This window comes from Sus scrofa, chromosome 14 (genome assembly GCF_054392235.1).
Source record: "Sus scrofa isolate SSC_HxYL_T2T_F1_AM1 chromosome 14, Sscrofa_HxYL_maternal_Yorkshire_Landrace_v2.0, whole genome shotgun sequence".
Lineage (NCBI taxonomy): Eukaryota > Metazoa > Chordata > Mammalia > Artiodactyla > Suidae > Sus > Sus scrofa.
In genome coordinates, this window is record NC_139396.1 from 65,643,749 (window position 1) to 65,665,182 (window position 21,434).

The 21,434-nt window shown below is 45.2% G+C and overlaps 1 protein-coding gene across 3 annotated transcripts in view; it reads left to right on the plus strand.

Moving 5' to 3' along the window:
* The first annotated feature begins 1,229 nt into the window (after positions 1 to 1,229).
* LOC146396625 (uncharacterized) overlaps positions 1,230 to 21,434 on the plus strand; it is a 506,518-nt gene continuing 486,313 nt past the window's right edge. For all 3 annotated transcript variants that reach the window (XR_014827715.1, XR_014827717.1, XR_014827718.1), the window contains exon 1: positions 1,230 to 1,516. The gene's annotated coding sequence lies outside the window, so the exon portion shown is untranslated. The remainder of the gene's footprint in view (positions 1,517 to 21,434) is intronic.

Here is a 21,434-nt window from a genome sequence, read left to right on the forward strand (position 1 = left end):
GGATCCAAGCCATGTCTGTGACTTATACCACAGCTCACACCACCAGCTCTAGATCCTTAGTCCACTGAGTGAGGCCAGGTCCTCATGGATACCAGTTGGGTTCATTACCACTGAGCCATGAGAGGAACTCCCTGGACCTCAGTTTTCTTACCTGTAAAATGGGGATGACCTGTAATACCTTGTAGGGTTAATATTTAGGTTAAATGAAACAATGTATGTAAAGTGGTCATCACAGTGTCTGACTATAATAAATGCTCAATAAAGCTATAATTAAGCCATTTCCATTCTGTTAAGGTCCATTCAGCCCCTTGTGCTTATGTGAAGGGGTCTTATGAGGCTTGAACAAGTGTCAAGAAAGCAAAATGCCTACTGTGTAGTCTGGCACATTCAGGTATGGCCGTTCAGGGGTTTTATGGTGAGCAGGTAATGGAAGCCCAGGTAACTGAGGAACAGGTGAATTGCAAGTACTGCAGGTCCCAGAATGGAAGGCAGTGAGAGGTGGTCTCAGGAAGACAAACCATCCACTATGGGGACATCCTATGAGTCCCAGCAGCATATTCCCCTCTTGTTACCCGAGTTATACTAGGGGTTCCTCTAAACTGAGGAGGGGGTATGGGTTCCTCTACTTGCGTGGGTCCTTCTGCTGTGGCAGGCTGACTACATGGGCAGCCTGGAGGCTTGGTTGGCGTATAGTTGGTTTTTAGGCCCTGCCTTGTGTGGAGGCTACTGGCCTCTGGTTGGTGAGGCTGGGTCAGAGGTGGGTAGAATCACAGTCTACAGCAGAACCCTGTCCAGGGCTAGTGCTGGCTCACTGGTGGGTAGAATCAGGGTCCAGAAAACTCCGAGGCTCCTTCCCGCACACTGGTAGGCGAAGCCAGGCCCTGGGATAAGTGCCAGACCACTGGTAGGCTGTGCTGGGTCGTGGACTCTGGCTGCAGGGCTCAGGGGTTCCAGGCTGGTGTTGGAGCACTGGTGGGAAGGCAGTTCCCGACACACCTGGGTACAGTCTGGGTTGACCCGGAGCTTGTGTTGGTCTGCTAGTGGTCAGGGCAGGGGCCCAGCTAGTTCCAGGTCGGGGTCTGGCTTGCCGTAAGCAGGCTAGGTCCACAGGCTGAGGTCTGCCGTTTTCTTGCACCTGCCCTATGCCTCTGGTGGATGCGGCTGGTCCATTGCCCAGCTCCGGCTCCCTGGGGGCGGGGCCAGGCGCAGGGGATTCTGGGACTGTGGGTGGAGCTGGGTCCTGGGCCCTCTGGTGGTCAGGGCCACATGCAGAGGCGGCTGCGGGCCCAGGGAATCTTTGGCCAGCCTGCCTGCTGTTGGGGGGTCGAGTCCCCGCCCAGTTAGTTGCTTGGCCGGTCCCAGCAGCGGCGCCTGCAGGCTGTCGGCCCAGCCAGGCCTCGGCGGTATCCAGCTGGAGACCTGTGTCAGCGGCCCTCAGAGGAAGGAGCTCCCAACTACGGCTGCTGACAGGGTGAACGGCAGACCCCTGGCTCCGGAGACCTTCCCAGACCTGCAGGTAGGGCTGGCCCAGAATTTTACCAAGTTCTGCTCCTGCCCTGGCTCCCGGAGCGTGAGATTCTGTGCGTGTCCTGTGAGATGAAGCCTCTTATCACACGCACCCCACACCCTGCCCGGGGCTCTGGCGATGAAGCCCCACCGGCCTTCAGAGCCAGATGCCCTGGGGGCTCGTCTTCCTGGGCGGGGAGCTCGGCTGGGGCTCAGCCCCCTCCCTCGTGTGGGAGAACCTCTGCAGTGCAGTTCTTCTCCTGGGCGTGAGCCGCCGCCTGGGAGTGTGGGGTTTGGCTTTTATCATCAGTCTACCCTCCTACCCGCCTCACTGTGCATCCTTCTTTAGCTGTGGAAGATCTTTTCTAGGAGGTTCTGGTGTTCGGTATGGTTGTTCTGCAGATAGTTGTGACTTCGGTGTGTTCGTGAGAAGAGATGAGCGCAAGATATTCCTACCACGCCACCGTGGCTGATCTCTCCTTAAACAAGGTTAATTTTATGTGTTGGCTTGACAGGATCACAGGGTGTACAGACATTTGGCCAGATATTCTGGGTGTGTCTGTGAGGATATTTCTGAAATAACAAAACTGGTAAGTGCAATTGCTCTGGCCAGAATAATGGTGGTATCTGTGATGCTGCAGAAAATTAATTTTTTTTTCCTTGTGTTTTCATCAAGGCCCGTCTGCCCCTCTTTAGAACATTTCTTGAGGGGAAATATGGCATATATCCAGAAAAAAGAATGAGTACATATCTGAAAAAAAAATTAAAACATTAATTTGAAAAGATACATACACCCTAGTGTTCACAGCAGCATTATTTACAATTGCAAAGATATGGAAGAACCTAAGTGTCCACCAACAGATAAACGGTTGAAGGAGCTGTGGTACATATATGCAGTGGAATACTACTCAGCCACAAAAAGAATGAAATAATGCCATTTGCAGCAACATGGATGTACTTAGAGATTATCATGCTGAGTGAAATAAGACAAAGACAAATATTATATGATATCACTTATATGTGAAATCTAAAGACTACAACAAACTAGTGAATATAACAAAAAAAAGAGCAGGAGTTCCCGTCGTGGCGCAGTGGTTAACGAATCCGACTAGGAACCATGAGGTTGCGGGTTCAGTCCCTGCCCTTGCTCAGTGGGTTAAGGATCCGGCGTTGCCGTGAGCTGTGGTGTAGGTTGCAGATGCGGCTCGAATCCCGCGTTGCTGTGGCTCTGGCGTAGGCCGGTGGCTACAGCTCCGATTCAACCCCTAACCTGGGAACCTCCATATGCCGCTGGAGCGGCCCAAGAAATAGCAGCAGCAACAACAACAACAACAACAACAACAAAAGACAAAAAGACAAAAAAAAAAAAAAAAAGAAAAAAAAGGAGCAGACTCGTAGGTAATAGAGAACTAGTTGGTATCACTGGGGAGAGGGAAGGGGTGAGGGACAATATAGGAGTAGGGGAGTAAGGTAGAAACTATTAGGTGTAAAATAAGCTACCAAGTTATATTATACAACATGGGGAATATAGCTAATATTTTATAATAACTGTAAGTGGAGTATAACCTTTAAAAATTGTGAATCAGTATATTGTACACCTATAATCTATATAATATTGTACAGCAACTATATGTCAATAAAATAAAGTAAAAATAAAAAATAAATGTAAAATAAAAGCATCATAGGACTCACAAATATGATTAAAAAGTTTTGGAGTTCCCCTTGTGGCTCAGTGGTAGTGAACCCGACTAGTATCCATGAGGACACAAGCTCGATCCCTGGCTTCGCTCAGTGGATTAAGGATCTGGACTTGCCATGAGCTGTGGTATAGGTCACAGACTTGGCTTGGATCCCGCATTGCTGTGGCTGTGGTGTAGGCTGGTAACTTTAGCTCTGATTCGGCCCCTAGCCTGGGGCCTTCCATATGCTGGGAGTGTGGCCTTAAAAAGAAAAAAAAAAAAAAAAAAGTTTTGCTCTTGGAAAGCTTACAATTTAGTGCCAGAGATAGACTAGAGAAAAAAAGTGTTTTTTGTCAATGTCATTTTGATTGGTTCTATTGAATTTAATGATTTAAATTTTTTTTCCCCTATATTTTGGCCATTTTGACCATTCTCCACTCTCCTCCTCCGTTTTTGGTCATTCTAAATGATGTTTCTGGAATGTGCTCTTTTCTTTTCTATCTGTCCCTTTACATGGGCTCTTCTTATGTGAAGGAGAGGACTCTTTCCCCTGTCTTTCTTTAATTCGAGTCATTCTTGAGGTTGCAGCCTAGATGTGCCTCCTCCGGGAAGTCTTCTGAGATGCACCAGTTCTGGGACAGTTGGCTCTCCTTGTAGAGCTCTGTCCTTCTCTTAACAGTGTGTGATAAGCGTCAAATGGCTTGCTCCTGGCTGGACCAGGAGTTCTCAAGATCCCAGGGCTGCATCTTATTCATAGCTGTAACTGGTACAATGCAGCACAAAGTAGGCCACACTGTAAATATTGGATAAATGTTGAATAAACACTGCAGCACACATCCTTGGATCATTGTGGGGAATGAATTGGCACTCCTGTTTGATAGAGGATGAGCTCAAGACTCAGAAAGGCAGCGGAAGCTTAAATGAGGCAGACCTGCATTCGAATTTAGTTTTTCCTCTGCTGCCAAGGTATTGTTTCCACTTTGCTATATTTCCTCCATTTTCGCACCTTCAATTGCTACTCCCATGCCTTCCCACAGTTTTCAAGATCCTGGGAGAGGCTAGAGATAGAGGAAAAGAAACTGGAAAGAGGGCTCTGTAACCTGGGAAGCAGAAGGCATCACCTGCTCCAGCAGGAGAGGAGCTGGGAACATTCACATGATGCCAGCATTTCCCGTTATTTTCTTCCGGAGGAAAACTTGGCCTCCTTCCCTCATTCTGGGGACTCACAAAATCGGATTTGAAATCTACTCAAGTGTACATTAACTGGCTTCCTCTTGGCTCAGGCTGGGGAGCCTATAATTAGAGCAGACACCATACCAGTTAGCGGGTTTCATTCACATGAACAGAAAGTGTGTTTGCAAAGGGAGATGGCTAGAGAAGCAAACTTGGGAAACTTCTCTGGAGGGCTTGTACCTGCTGAGTGCCAAAAAAATGCCTTTCTAAGTTCAGAGATTGTGGCTGGCTGAACGTGGGTGGGAATACCACCCCGGGAAGGTGCTGCCAGGTAATCCTTAAACACATCAGGTTCGGGTTAAGGCACACATATTCAAGCCCCAGCTCTAACACTCAGGTAAGTAACTCAGCTTCTCTGGGATGTATCATGTCTGTGCAGTTGGGACTCGTCACTGACCTCGCAGGGTTATGTTCAGGTATAAATGAGATGGCGTATAAATAAAACCAGAGCAGGTGCTCAGAGGTAATAACAATCCTTATTATTATTATTTTTTCTTTTGTTGTTGTTGTTGTTGCTATTTCTTGGGCCGCTCCCGCGGCATATGGAGGTTCCCAGGCTAGGGGTCGAACTGGAGCTGTAGCCACCAGCCTACGCCAGAGCCACAGCAACTCGGGATCCGAGCCGCGTCTGCAACCTACACCACAGCTCACGGCAACGCCGGATCGTTAACCCACTGAGCAAGGGCAGGGACCGAACCCGCAACCTCATGGTTCCTAGTCGGATTCGTTAACCACTGCGCCACGACAGGAACTCCCTTATTATTCTTAAAACCACCACCTTCACCACTAAAATAACCAGCATTTACTGAGCACATATTATGTCCCAGACCCTGTTCTAACACTTTACATGTTTAACTCAATTTCACAACATTTGATAAACAATACACTTGGGGAAACTGAGGCCCAGGGATGTCATGCCACTTGCACAAAAATCACACAAGATGATAGCTTCTTACTAACATTCCAAGGGGGTGGGGAGAGCAAGAGCATATAAGAGTGTATGGGCTTATCTCATGAAACATACAAACTCATTAATGCTGGGGTCCACATATTCCTTTTTAGGATCCTGGGAACCAGAAAAGGGAGAGAGTTTGAGGTAAACTCTCATTTATTGGGTGTATCTAGTATCATCTAGTTGCTTGTACAGGTATTATTTTATAATTCTTCTTGGGAGATTGCAGGTGTGAAAGAATAGACACAGAGATTGGTGTATCTTGCCCAAGATTGTGCAGAGATATGATTAAAATCCTGGTCGGTCCAATCACAAGTGCATTGCTCATTTTACAAGACCACAAGATCACTTGAGCCAATCAGGAGGACTCTTTTGGATGCAGAGGTTAGCTTAAGGGAAAAAGGAAATTTGTTGGGTCATCAAATTGGGAACTCTCAAAGCAGGTCTTCAGGCATGGCTGAATTTAGGTGCTGAATAAATCTTTCAGCCTCTCTTCCCTCTGTGATGGCTCCATCCTCGAGAAGTCCCTCTCTTTGTGGCGAGATCTCCACTGGCTTTTTGGTATCTGGCACTGGCTGATTTACCTCCACCTCCCACCGTTAGCTTCATCATCTCACCCCAAATTAGAAGACAAGGTCATGTGATCCCCTGGGTCAGCCTCCTGGGACTCAGAGCAGAGCAGGGAAGGAAGGAGAATGGGCTTGGAGTGGAGGCCAGGAGAAGGATAACCAATAGCCCTCCCATTTATCACATCCAGGCTCCAGTCTTGATTCCTTCTTAAGAGTTCTAGTTTTTCTGCCCAAACAAAAGCTCTGTGAAGCTCATTTTTCATCCTATGAATTGGATGCTCTTTACTTTCTCAGGCATTGGCTGGGCCTCCTACTGGTGGGCCAGTAAGGAGGAAGCATGAAAGCACTTTGCCTTAGACCTGTGATCTCTTTCTGTTAAAACCCAGGGCCTCACCCCTGAATGCCTGACTTGGGTTTTTTCCCTTCCCTAGTAGCATAGTCACCTCTTGCCCAAGTCCACCCAATTACAGTGACTTCCTTGGGCTCCCATTTCTTTTTTGCTTGGAACCTGGCAAAAAAGGTCTTTTTCTGTCCAACCACATCTGTTCCTCATCCCTCCCACATCCCACCTCCCAGGGCCTTGGCCCACTGAACCCTTCTGTTCTATTCCCACCTCTTTGCAGATGTGGCATTGGGGTCCAACCATCCTCATTCCTTCTCAGCCTCTTTGACTCTTGCCCAGCTGGGTACCACTCATCGGCTATGTGACCTTCTACAGGCCTTGGTCTTCTCAGCTGCAGAAATGGGGGTGATTCCTTCCAATCAACTAGCGTAGTGGAAGCCCAAGCTTGGCGATTGTATTTACAGTAACATGAGTGCAATATGTGAGGAATTACCAAGAGGCTGCAGGCTGCTGCGAGGCTGGATTTGTACTGATATCGCCCCATTACGAGGTGTCATGTTGCATTTGCAGGAGGTGGCTGTATGGAATTCCACTCTCTTGCACCATATGAAATATTCACCCGCCTCCCCTGGAAGGGATGAAAGCTTCGTCCCTTCTTCCTGGCTGCCTCGCGGAGGAGGGAGCCAAGCCCCAGGCTGTCACTAATACAGGATGACACCAGGACCTAAAGCAGAGCCTTGGGCATCTGGAACAGAGGGGTGGAGCAGAAGAGGGAGGCGACATGACCTCGGTAGCAGTCGAGGGTCCATTAGAGCCTTATGACTCAACTATTCCCCATGGGCACAGACATGTGGGATTAGATGGCGTTATGGGTTGAATTTTGTGTTCCCATCCCACATCCCTGTGTTGAAGCCCTAACCCCCAGCACCTCAGAATGTGACAGTATCGAGAAGTAGGGTCTTTGTAGATGTGAGTGGTTGAGATGAGGTTGTACTGGAGTAGGGTGGGCCCCTAATCCTATGCATCTGATATCCTTACAAAAGGGGGGCATTTGGAGAGAGAGACACGCATGGGGAGAACTCCACATGAGGATTGGCCTTGTGCTGCCAAAAGCCAAGGAACTGCTAGAAGCTGGGAAAGAATCATGGAAGAGATCCTTCCCTAGGGTCTTCAGAGGGAGCCTGACCCTGCTGACATCTTGATTTTGGACTCCTGGTCTCAGAACTGTGGGACAATAAATGTCTATGGTTCTTAGCCGCCCAACCTATGGTACTTTGTTACAGCTCTCTACGAATATAATACAGAAGGGATTTATGGGTCCTCAGGGGGCCAGAGGGTGCTACCTGGGTGGGACATAGAGGAAGAACTCTGGATCAGCCAGAATTGACTGTGTAAAGAGGAGCTGGAAGTTTTATGAGAGAATTTGGTATTGAGAGTCAGAATCAGGGCTCTGGATCTAGAATGCAGACGTTCTTACTTCCTCACTGTAGGACACTGTGTGACTCACCGCAGCTTCTCTTGGCCTCAGTTTTCTCATTTGTAAGGTAGGGACAACGTATTGTTGTCCTCACAGTATTGTTGGGAGTTTAAATGGTTTAACACTTGGGAAGCAGTTAACATCTGAAATGCATTAGCTTTCCTTATCGCTAGCTGAGTGACCTTAGGCAAGTCTCAGTTCTCTCATCTGTAAAGGGGACTAATAATTCTGGGCTCACATTTTTGTTAAAAGCGTAAAGGAGATACGCAAATGTTAGCTCTGATAACTGCCAAATATTAGGAGATTAAAATAATTGTTTGGCTTAATTCTTTCCATTTAAGTCTCCCACTCATGTAGTTGCTCAGCTTCTGCTAGAATACCTCTAGTGATGGGCAGCTCATTGCCTTTTACAGTGTAGGGAATAGAAGCCTCACACACAAAACCCTGATTCAAGGAGACTTTCTAAGTTTCCATACATGTGTTATTCTCACTCTTCAAGACTCTGTTTTATAGATGAGGGGGCTGAGGCCCAGGGGCTAAACAGAAAGATTAGAAATAATGAATCCCAAAAGGGAACTCTCCTACACTGTTGGTGGGAAAGCAAACTGGTGCAGCCACTATGGAAAACAGTATGGAAATAGTTCAAAGAACTAAAAATAGGGTTGCCATGTGATTCAGCAATCCCACTCCTGGGCACATATCTGGACAAAACTATAATTAAAAAAAGATAATTGCACCCCTATGTTCATAGCAGCACTATTCACAATAGCCAAGACATGAAAACAACCTAAATGTCCATCAAGAGATAAGTGGATAAAGAAGAAGTGGTACATATATACAGTGGAATACTACTCAGCCATAAAAAAGAATGAAATAATGCTATTTGCAGCTATGTGGATGGGCCTAAAGATTATCATACTAAGAGAAGTAAGTCAGAAAGAGAAAGACAAATAACAGGACATCATTTATATGTGAAATCCAAAATATGGCACAGATGAATCTATCTATAGAACAGAAACAGACTCACAGAGATGGACAGCAGACATGTGGTTGCCAAGGGGGAGGAGGGATGGGGTGGGATAGATTAAGAGTTTGGGGTTAGCAGATGCAAACTCTTTTATACAGTGTGGATAAACAAAAAGGTCCTACTGCACAGTGAATTATATCCAATATCCTGTGATAAACCATAATGGAAAATAATATGAAAAAAGAATGTATATACATATATATATGTATAACGGTCATTTTGCTGTACAGCAGAAATTAACACAACATTGTAAATCAACTATACTTCAATAGAATAAATTTTAAAAAAGAAATAAGGTCTCCTAACTCCCTTGCATCCACCCCATCCACGTTCTAGCCTGCACACATACCAGCTGTCTCTCTACACACATCCTCTTGAAGGTCTGTGAATAAGTGTGGAAAGGGTGAAGGGTGAGGGGTGAGGGTGTGTGAATATGTGAGGATGTGGCCCCTGAAGTAGGCCCCCTTTCTGCCTCTCTCTTCCATATTTGCCTCCTTCCCTCTATATCCTAAAATGTGAATCAGCTCACACAGTTCCCTGCTTCTGACTCTCAGTGGCTTGCCAATGCACTCAGAGAGAATCTCAAAGGCCTTTTCTTGGCAGACAAGGACCCACATGACCTTGGCTCCTTTCCCTATCCTGGGATATTCCACCCTCATCTGCCTCACTCCAACCTCAAGGGCTCTTTTCTTGTTTTCAGACAGACCATCTCTGTGGTCATCTTGAGACCTCCATCCTTCTGTCTAGGTATGATATGTCTGCAACCTCTCATCCTTCAGGCCTTGATCTAAAGCTCACCTTATCCTAGGAACTCCCTCACCCCCAGGGTCTCCTAACTGGATCAGTCCCCACCCTGGGCCTTTCTTACCATAACTCCATTTCACTGTCACGTGTGGCACCAATGGCACAGATATATTTATTCTTCGCCTATTTGATGAACTCTCTCAGCAGACTGAAAGTTCCAAGGAAGCAAAACTCATGCCTGTTTTTATTCACTTGGCCCCTTGGCATCTAGTAGGAACTCAGTAACTCTTTTTTTTTTTAAATTTCTTTTTAGGGCTGCATCTGCCACATACGAAAGTTCCCAGACTAGGGGTGGAATCGGAGCTGCAGATGCCGGCCTACACCATAGCCTCAGCAATGCCAGTTCCCAGCCGCAACTTGCCCTACATCATAGCTCATGGCAATGCCAGATCCTTAACCCACTGAGTGAGGCCAGGGATCAAACCCACGTCCTCATGGATACTAGCTGGGTCCATTACCATTGAGCCGCAATAGGAACTCCCAGTAACTGTCTTTTGATTTATTTATTTATTTATTTTTTGCTTTTCAGGGCCGCACCCGTGGCATATGGAAGTTCCTAGGCTAGGGGTTGAATTGGAGCTGTAGCTGTTGGCCTACATCACAGCCACAGCAATGTGGGATCCAAGCCGCATCTGCAACCTATACCACAGCTCAAGGCAATGTTGGATCCTTAACCCACTGAGCGAGGCCAGGGATCAAACCCACATCCTCATGGATCCTAGTTGGGTTCGTTAACTGCTGAGCCACAAAGGGAACTCCAAGACTTTTGAATGGTTGAATTGTGTATGTGTGAGGTGGGACATGCTTGTCCTTCCCAGGGAACTGACATATGTATCAGGTCTGTAGCTCTCAGATGACAAATTGATGAGTGACCAGAACCATGTTTTAAAAGAAACAAGTGACTAAGTTATATGTGTTAAACCTATAGCAAGGAGTAGACATGGGGAATGGGGGATGTGTCACTGTCCCCACTGAAGATAAGACTGTTGATGTTCATCACAATGTCCCCAGCATCCAGCCCAGTTTCTGACATAGAACACAAACTTGAGGGAGGATGTGCTCAATGGATGTCTCAAGAGAGAAAGATTCCTAAGACAAATGAGGTTCAAGTTGCAGGGACACAGATGGTGTCTCAGTCGAGGAATATTCTTGGTCATGATTGGAGCTGTCCAGAACTGGCACATGCTTGGAGGGTGGTGGGTGGTCTTCACCCAGGGTCTTCAAGTCCCTTCCAGCCCTGAGACTTAATGCTCTAAGAGACCTTTCCCTGGCTGGGCGGAAATGGACAAAAGACAGAGTAGCTTTCTTCCTTTTCATAGAGAGCACTGGGCGGGAGGGCTGGAAACAGACCAGTGCTTCCTTCCTGGACCAGAGTCTGGTCCTGTTTGTCTTAGCCCTGGGCCTGGAAGCAGCAGTACACTCCTCTGAAAAGGGACCTCCTCCCTCCTTCTCCCTCTGTACATCACCCAGCATGAGTCCCGAGCAAGCCTTGTTACTTCTCTACTTGTTTAATTATTTCCCCAGGTCACACAGTGCTTGTTATTGAAGTCACAATGAACAGTCATGGGCCTCCCAATTAAAAGCTAGCCTTCAGTCCCTGTGCTTGGCATCACCTGTATCCAAGAAGAAAAACTAGCTGGTGGAGGTCTTAGTGAGAACTTGCTACCCAGGGAGTTAGGACAGAGCCAGTTCAGAGGGGCTGAGGGAGTCCGGATGTTCTCCTTAAGGTCAGTGGGGCTTGTCAGCACAGGTTGTGTGTTGAGAATGACCCTCTTGTGGAGGTCTAGTATAGTGAACATAATTTGGATGCAAATAGCTGGGTTTAGAGTGCCAGCTCCTCTAGGTGACCTTGAACAAGTCACTTTATCTTTTGGTCTTTAGTTTTCTTATCTGTAAATTGGGGATTGCAGCAACGTTTCCCTCTTGGGGTTGCTGTAAGGAGTAAGTAAGTAAAGTGGTGAACACAGAAGGCCCTGGGTGGCCAGCATTTTGCCTTATGGGAGACAAAGATGTATTTCTTGTAGTGAATAACTTACATCCTTCCATTTCTGCTGCTTGGCCCAGTAGTTGCCTAATAGTGGAGAAATAGTGGCCATTTTAAGTGAGAAATGTAATTCCTTTCACTTCTGGAAAAAAATAATTGGCTTGAGGAGTTTTAGAATGTCCACAGAGGGATGGATGACCTCAAATCCATTTAGCCTGACTCCTTCACTTTATGGTTGTAATACCTGAGAGCCTGGGAATGAAAGAAGCTTGTCCAAGGTCACACAGCATGTGGATGCAGAGCCAAGATTAGAACTCAGTTCTCTGATTTGCCCTCTTACCCTTTCTAGTTGGTGGGTGATGGCAGTATGGCAGTCAGCCATAGTTGATGAGACTGGAAGCAGCCTCTCTTAGTCACTAATGCTGGGGTCTTGAATGTTCTCTGCATCCCAAGGTCTGTGCAGGGCTGAGTCTTAACACAGGAATTTGATCATAACAAAACCACAGGCCTTGTACTCACAGCACAGTATTGGGGGAGGTGAAGGGGAAGTAGGTGCTCTCTTGACTCTCCAAAGGAAAACACTTTTCTTTCTTGGTAACTGCAATTACTTGAAAAACCATGCCAAAACTGTTGTTTTTCTCCAATACTGTCTCTCTCTGTCTCTTTCTTCCTCTCCTTCCTGCCCCCCTCTCCCTCCTTTCTGTTTTACTGGTATTTAGGGGGCCAGAGAAACTCCAGGGTCATTAAAAACAAAGACCTCAGTTAAGGACCATGGACAGAGATGCATATGGCTCCTACACCCAAACCCTCAGCTGAGCTCTAGTGGAAAGAAGGGCAGCAGCCAATTAATGCCATAGATCCAATGAGCTTAACACCTCATGTGGGTATTTCATAAAGCATTGCTTTTTGGTTTCACTTCCTTATAAATTGAGTGCCATATTGATGGGCATTTTTGAGACGTTCACAGGGCCCTCATTTCTTGGAAACACCCTAGAAAGGTCATCTGCACTAAGTGAGAGTTGCTCCTTATTCTAACTATGGTCCCTCCCAAGCCTCTTTGAATAATAAATATATGATGAGACTTAGAAAAACAATGGCAGTGTCTTTAAGCCACGGACCAGAGTTCATTGGCAACTTTGGGGCCACTTAGCTCCATGACTGCTTGGACAACTATGTCAGTACCCAATTAACGGTCCTATTTCCACTGATCATTGAACAGACGGTGGAGAGGTCTGTTTCAGATTCCCACTCACAGAGCTAAATAGGACACTTCATGGTAGATTCTCCTCAGCATTCTTTGTTTAATTACAGAAAGGATTGTTCAAGCAAATTGATGTATCAATTTAGCAAAAGGGTCATCATGCAAATGCAAAGTCCCTCCCAGGCCAGGAGAACAAGTATTTAAGTTCCACCTCTGCCCCCAACCAAACCTGTTTTCCTGTAATCACACACTTGTAACCTATTTGGAGTTCATGGCTTTGTGATTCATTTCTTTAGAAGTCCTGTCTTGTGGGTGTGACAGGCAATAACCCAACTTGTATCTGCCCCCCTTGAGACTCTCAGACTCTCAAGGGCAAGGAACAGACCTCACTTGCCTGTAGAGTTCCAGACACATAGTAAGTGTGCAGCGAGTGTATGATAACTGACTAACTGATGGACTGAATGAATGTTAAAAGGGAAATTGAATTTAAGCTCAGTGAGGGCAGGAATTTATGTCTTTTATTTTTCTTGATGAAAACCCACCATCTAGAAAAATGTTTGTACAGAGTAGGTGATTACTGTTTATTGTATTGTGTGAGTGTGGGAATGAATGAATATGAGAACAAGGGCTCCCTTCCCTTGCTAATTCTGTTAGCTAGAGAAAGGAATTCATCTCTTTTTTATGGATGAGACAATGGGGGTTCTTATGAAATGATTTATAGGAAGTTGTTTGGTGAAAGTGCCAAATGATATACACATGTGTATTGGTTACCCACTGACACAGTATGCTGTGAAAGGTACATATAAAGGTGCTCAGCATCACTAATGATCAGGGAAACACAAATTAAAACTACAATGAGATACTACCTTACAGCTCTTAGGATGACTGTCATTAAAAAGACAAGAGACATCAAGTGTTGGTGAGGATCTGGAGAAAAGGGAACCCTTGTACACTGTTGGTAGGCATGTAAATTGGCATAGCTGCTGTGGAAAACAGTATGGAACAATTAAAAACAGAACTATCATATGATCTAGCAATCCCACTTCTGGGTGTATATTCAAAGGAAATGAAAAAGGAATTTGAAGAAATATCTGCACTTCCATGTTGATTATAGCATAATTCACAATAGCTAAAATATAGAAACAATATAAGTGTCCATAAATGGATGACTGGATAAAGAAGGGGTGGTGCTCGCGTGCATGTGTGCACGCACACAGAAGTATTCAGCCTTGACAGAGAATGAAATCCTGCCGTTTGTGACAGCATGGATGAACCTTGTTTCATTATGCTGAATGAAATAAATCAAAGACAAATATCGTATGAGATCATTTATATGTGGAAACAAAAAAAGCCAAATTATAGAAATATAAAGTGGTGGTTACTAGGGGTTGGAGGTGGGGGAATGGGTAGGTGTTGGTCAAAGATTACAAACTTCCAATTATAAAAAGTGGAAGTTCTGGGGATCTAATGTATGGATTAGTGATTAACTTTCAAGTGTATAATGCAGTTAACAAGTATATAGTATTGTTAACTGTATTATACACTTGAAAGTTGCTAAGGGAATAGCGCTTAAATGTTCTCATCACAAAAAAATGACAATTATGTGACATGTTAGCTAAGGCTATAGTGGTAATCATTTTGCAATATATACAAGTATTTCAAATCAACAAACTGTACACTAAACTTATACAATGTTATACATCAATTATATCTCAGTAAAGCTAAAAACATATTACTGTGAAACAACATTAAACCTCAGTGGTGGACAGCAATAATGTTTATGGCTCAGGCAGGCTGGGCTAGGCTGGCTGGTCCTTCTGGTCTTGCCTGGACTTTTTCACGGTGGGGAGCGGGGCTGTGGGCTGTCGGAATGGCCCCTGCCGAGATGTCTGGTGTGAGTCAGATCTGCCCCATCCTCTAGCACCCTAGGCCAGCCAGTGTTCTCATTGGCTAAAGTTCCATTGGCCAGAGCAAGTCACATGGTGGGTGAAGCTCAGAGTCAGAGTGGGAGGTCACTACAAGATCACATGGCAAAGGGAATGGGGGCAGAGTTCATTTTTGTATCCTACCTCAAAATGTAGAAGATAGGTTTTTTTTTTTTATTACTCAATGAATTTCTTACATTTATAGTTGTACAATGATGATCACAACCCAGTTTTATAGCATTTCCATCCTAAACCCCCAGTGCATCCCCCCACCCCCCAACATATCTCATTTGGAAACCATACCATAAGCTTTTCAAAGTCTGTGAGTTATTATCTGTTCTGCAAAGAAGTTCATTGTGTCCTTTTTTCAGATTCCACATGTCAGTGATAACATTTTGTTGGTGTCTCATTGTTTGGCTGACATCACTTAGCATGATAATTTCTAGGTCCATCCATGTTGCTAAGAATGCTGTTATTTCATTCCTTTTAATGGCTGAGTAATATTCCATTGTGTATATGTACCACATCTTCTTTATCCACTCCTCTGTTGATGGACATTTTGGTTGTTTCAACATCTTGGCTATTGCAAATAGTGCTGCAGTGAACATTGGAGTACATGTGTCTTTTACACTGTTGGTGGGATTGTAAATTGGTGCAACCACTGTGGAAAATAGTATGGAAATTCCTCAGAAAACTGAAAATTAGAACTACCATTTGATCCAGCAATCCAACTTCTGGGCATCTATCCAAAGACAGGTTATTTTTCTTCTTTGTGCAGACCTTGCACATGGTAGATAATCAGGTATTCACTTGAAACAACCAAATCTCCAGTATGGCAGCAGGGTATCAGAGGGGAGAGCTGCCTAGAATAGAGCTCTGTACACAGGCCTGTGGATTGGCTGCCTTTAAGTCAGGTGACCACCCTTGGTCCAATCAGCTCTGGCTGGGGAGTTGGGGGGCTGGTCATGTAATATAAAACGTGGCTGCCTAAAGTCTAAGTTCTCAGTCTTGGGACTGTAGTAGTGTTTCCCTGCCTTGGACCAAAAAGAATCCCAGAATCTGGGATGAAGTAAAGAGTGCTTACTTCTTTCCTTGCAGGTTGTAGTAGAAGCTCTGGAGGAACTGTTAGTTGGGGTAATATCTGAAAGGATGGATGTTTGGGGTCAAGTGGCTTCAACCATGGGGAGGTAGGGAGATGGATACAGGGTCTGGGAGCTAGTTAGGTCTGGAAAAAGTTTTATCTGGGACATCTCTTTGAACTCCCCATTTGAGCTGTGGACTGTTAAAATTGTGTCTGATTTACCATGTCTCCAGCATGGCATCTGAAGCAAGGATTCTCAGTAAATGCTTTTCTGAATTTAAGAATCAGCATGATTGTCTGCTTGGGCGAGGATCATATTTACCTCTAGGGGAAATCTAAAAGCAAAAATGGGGTGATCAAAGCCAGGTGGACACCACAGGAGGATTGGGCTGCCGGCATTGTGGCTATACCTCTCACTAGGGGAAACAGATCTTTAGCTACTCGTTATGGGGAAATGTTACCCAGTATCAGTACTGCTCAGCTTGCCTTCCTTTTTCTTGGGGACTGCAGAGAGGCCACGTCCACTCCCCCACCCCAAAAATTCCTCAAAGGCCAGTTACCATCCTTTTAAGCAATTGGGCAAACAGGAAACTTTGGATGACTTTTGGAGGCAAGACTTACTCATTCCAGCATTGTTGGCTGTCCTATTTCTGGATGAGGGATAAATAGTAACTTAAGAGATTGAGTTTCTTCAATGTCAAACAGGTCTGGGCTCAAATCCAAGATCTAGTACTATTTGCTATATATGTAACCTTGGGCAGGAAACTTCCCTTCTCTGAGCCTCATTTTTTTCATCTGTAAAATGGGTACAGCAGTAGCTGAGCCCATCTTGTGAAGATTCAGTAAGGTAACCTAGGACAAATGCTTAGTTTTGATTTCCTCAAATACCTATTGAAGGCTGGCTAGGTGCCAGGACTTGAGGGATATGATGGAGACAAAAACAGGTATGGTGTGTACCTCTGTTGGTAGTAGGATAGTGGTGGTAATTGTCAAGTTAGACGTCACACAGAGAAATGTGAAATTGCAGTTGTGATGGCTGTAGTGAGTGGAGGTGCATGGATCTCTGAGAGTCTCCAGGGAGGAGTTTGACCTTGTCTGGGAGCTCAGAGAAAGCTTCCCTGAAGTAGTGAGTTGGGGCAAAATCTGAAGAAGCAGTACCTAGTAAGTGTTCGATATATATATCATTGTCCTCTTCTTCCTCACCTTCAGGAGTCAGTTTAGGAGTAGGAAAGGGCAGGATTTGAAATTTGAGTACTGACTGTGCCCCGGACAATTCGCACATTATTATCTCACTTAATCCTCCAGCAATCTCCTAGAAGTAGGTAGGATTGTAATTCTCATGTGATACAAGGAGACTCAGAAAGGGGAAGGGATCTTCAGAGGAAGGGACAAAACGAGGATTGAAATCCAGGTCTTTCAGACTCCAAAGTTCTTTTCCCTGTAGACACAGCAGTGTGGTTCATGTCTTTGTGGTGTGATTGATGGCTGAGGGGAGCCTCCATGGAGTCCTAGCAATGCCATCTGTACATCCTCTGTTTTCCCAAAGGTTCACCAGTGCCTGGAATACCACCCACAGCTTGGCAGCCCTTCCAGTTCTCTTCTCAGTAGAATCTTTTTTCCCTTTTTTTATAGTGGCCAACAAAATGTTTCAACTCCCCATGAGAGGAGACAGATGTAAGATGATCAAAAGAGAGATTTGGGAGCAGGTATAAATCAAAGGCAAGATGAAGAAGATACTTAGACCTCTGCATCTCCCCCGAACCCCATAATATTAGAGAAGGTCCAAATCTTAGTAACCATCTAATTCAATTCACTCATTTAATGACTGGGAAACCCCAAGCTCAGAGAGGGTTAGATATGTGCCCAAAGGCACACAGCATGTGACTTATAGCATAGGGACTTGTACCATGGTTTCTTAATTGTTCTTGTGTTTTTTTTTCCCCCTCTACACCATACTCCCTCTAGTTTGGGGGCCCTTAAAATTGCCCCCCTAAAGGAAGGCAGCAGATTTATGGGTTAATAAACATTTACAATGAGCTGCTGAAAAAACAGACTCAGGTAGACAGGAATTATTCATTCAAATTAACTATAAATTAAGATCAACCTAATTTAGGCCTATTAAAATGGAAAGCATATTATCTCTCATTCAAAGGAATTTGTATTTGATGCAAATAGAACAAGTTCCTAAACTTTAGAAGTGTTCTTGGATTTTTCATCTGTGTAGTTAACCAATGGAGAATGGGCCCCCGATTTAAAAACAGGGGAACATAAGGAACAATAATTAGTTATGTAAATAATGTGGCATTCTTGTTTATAATTAGTTCAAGAATAAAATAAAATTCACGCATGTCACAGGACTAATTTTCGTATGCAAATGAACAATCAAAATTATAAACGGTAATAATGCAGTTTGGGAGATGTGACATTCTCAATTTATTAGCAGAGGTGCCAGTTACAGCTGATGATGGCTGACGTTGGGAGATTTCAAAGGTGCCCAGACCTGGAATATTCTCACCCATCAAGAAGAGAAAATCTAGCTGCAATACTCTCACCTGTTTTATGTTACTGGTGGCTGTTTTAAAGTGTGCCCAGGGCTCCCCCAAGGCTGGAAAGAGAGATTGCCACACCAGGGAGAGAGGACTGACTCCAAGAGAATCTTTGAAGAGATCACTCTGGAACCTGGCTAGTGAAAGAAGCCAAAAGGGGGCATTCTAACTGGAGCTTTGGACCTTACCTGTGACTGTGACCTTGGGCAAGACACATGACCCTGCTAGGTCTCCATTTCCCCATCTAAGATGGGGGTTTGTGAAAGAGGAGGTGGGAATTTTGGAATCAAACAGACTTGGGTTAGAACCTGCTTGGTTCTACCACTTGCCAACTGCAGGGCTTTCTTCTTTACCTAGCTGTGCTTATGCTTCCTCATACATCAAATGGCATTAATAGTAGTATTCCTTGTCTGTAGGCAGCGCTGAATTACCTCAGAGAGGGACTATGGGCATGTTTGGAACACCAGGAAATTAGCAGTATCAGGGGAAGAAAAAGAGTGAGATAATCAGGAGATCTAGAAAAAAGGTGCTTACATTTTGGCATTTGTGAGAGTTTTGTGTTGTTCTGAAAAATAACTTGAACGTACGCTATGTCACATGAGGATGGGTATCATGTTACTTGAAATTTACCTATTCATCCATCCACCCACCCACCCACCCATCTATCCATGCAACCAAGTATTAGGAACATTTTAGAAGGTTATCTGTGTACTGTTATGATGGATGGAGACTCCAGTCCCATTTAACTGGTGGCACTCCAAATTTGGGATGGGAATTAATGATTATTGAGCAACTACTCTGTGCTAGAAGTTTTAGTTATGTTCTCTCATTTAGTCCTATCAATAGCCCCAACAGCTATGGATAACAATACATAAAATAATAATAGCTGTCATTTATGGAGTGTTGCTATGCACTAGGCACTGTAGTTAACCCTTTATGTGAATTAATCTCAGTGAATGTCCCCAACAGTTTTGAAAAGGAGTTACTTTTGTTTTCCAGATTTACCATTATTTCCTTGATTCAGAGAGGTTGAGTGACCTGCTCAAGGTCACACAGAATATTAGCAGTCAAGCCAGGCTCTACCCCCTGGTCTTTGGAATTCCAGGGGACTTTTCCCTCACTGTGCTTGTGGGACTCTCCTGGAGTGGGGCATGCTGGCTCCTGGTCTCACTAGACAGCCACGGGAGGAGGAAGGACAAGTGTTCTCCCAGAATTGTCTATGCTCCTTACCCCAGGGGGCATCCCCTCCTGAGCACCCTGACAGGTCAGTCGGTGCTCTGAGCAGTCTGGGCGGGCCCTCGACAGCTCCCAGATGTGAATGCACACAGCTGTCAGGCTCCCAGGGGTCTCTGGATCCCAAGAGCAGTGGGGGGCCCTGCAGGATTAATTGCTTCTCCAGCTCCCAGCAGGGAGGCGAGGGGCTGAGACAGCTTAGCTTGGTTAAGGATGAAGGGAGGGCATGCAGGTGGCAGAGAGCAAGGCTCTGTAGCTCAGGTGGGGAGGGTATCTGTTCTTTAGGCCCAAAGAAACTATGTGGACAGTGAAAGGCTAATGGCAGGTAGGGAAGGCTGTGGAGGGCCCGCTTCTTCGGAGGAAGATGTCAGACCCTGACACCCTCTTCCCCCATACAAATCTAGAATTATGTGACTGGAAAAGGAGCCCCGGGTGGGGTATGTGTGTGTGTGTCTGTTTTCACCTTTTTAATTATTTTAGCGTGGCCTTCTTCCCTGTCTTCCTCTCTATTCTTCCACAATGATTTTTGGGCACCTACTGTGTGTTATGTCCTGGGAATACTAAGATGAACCGGTCCCCAACCCCATGGAGCTAGGAGTCCAGTGGGAAAGACAGAAATCGTCAAATACTGGCACAAATAAGGCACATTTACAAGCTGGGCTCAGGGTTATGTCAGGGAGTCACAGGTTTCTCCCTGCAGCAGGGACTGGCTTCTGTGGGAGGTTGGCCAGGAAGGGCTTTCTTGAGGAAGTGACACTGGTGCCAGGACCAAAGGATGACCAGGTTAAGAGTCACTTCGCCTCGGAAAGCCTCAGGTTTTTCGTCTGTAAAATGGGATAACAGTCGCACCTACATTCTAGGATGTTTGTGAGGATGAATTGTGATGAGACAGAAAATGGATAGCATAGAGCTGGTTCATAGTGAGGGTCCAACATGTCATAGCCATCGTTATAGTCCCTTCATGTCAAGTCACCATACATTGGAAGGCCCATATTTGACCTAGGAACTGCTACCTGATGGGCAAAAAATGCAAGCCTGCCACCTGAAATGCTTTGATGGTGAAACACAGAAGAGGAAGGGCCTCATTCTGCCATGTGTGTTTGTGTTTGTGTGTGTGCGCCTGTATGAAAGAGGAGGAGGCAGAGAGAGATAAAGAGGATTGCACAGAGAAGGTGGTGCTTGGGCCAAGCCCTGAACTTTAAATACATTCAAGATAATGAAGGAAGGAAGGTTGTTGGAAGTAGAAGGAATGGCAGGTGCAAAGTGATACAAGTATGAGAATGAATGTCATCTATTGTCTGATACCTGAAGAAATTCAGATGGGCACATGGGGCAGACGTTCAAACAAAACAAGCTTTAACAATACAGTACTGTTATTTCTAATAACAGTAGCAACAACAACAACAATAGTAATGACTACCCAAGCACTGACATGACAGTAGTAGCAACAAAAACAACAATAGTAATGACTACCCAAGCAATAGCTACTACCATGTGGAGGGAGGTTACTCTTTGCCAGGCCCTATACCTGGCTGACATTCAGGTAAAAGTACATTCCACTCATTCTGTGATGTGTTGCATGACTTGATGTTTGACATCATGTGGGCTACTCACACAAGTGAGGAATTGAGGGTCGAGCTGTGGAGGGGTGTTATGTTCTATCTCAGAAGAGATGCTCTCAATTTCTGAAAGCCTATCCTTGGCAAATGAATGGTTTGGACAGGTTCTTTCTTTCTTTCTTTTTTTCCTGGAGGCTCAAATTGGGATGGAACCAGTCAAAGGATGATTGTACAGAGCTCTAAGAAGTAGTGAGCTCCTTGTCATGGGGATATGCAAGTGTAACCTGGCTAGTCCTTACTGAAAATGTTTTGAGG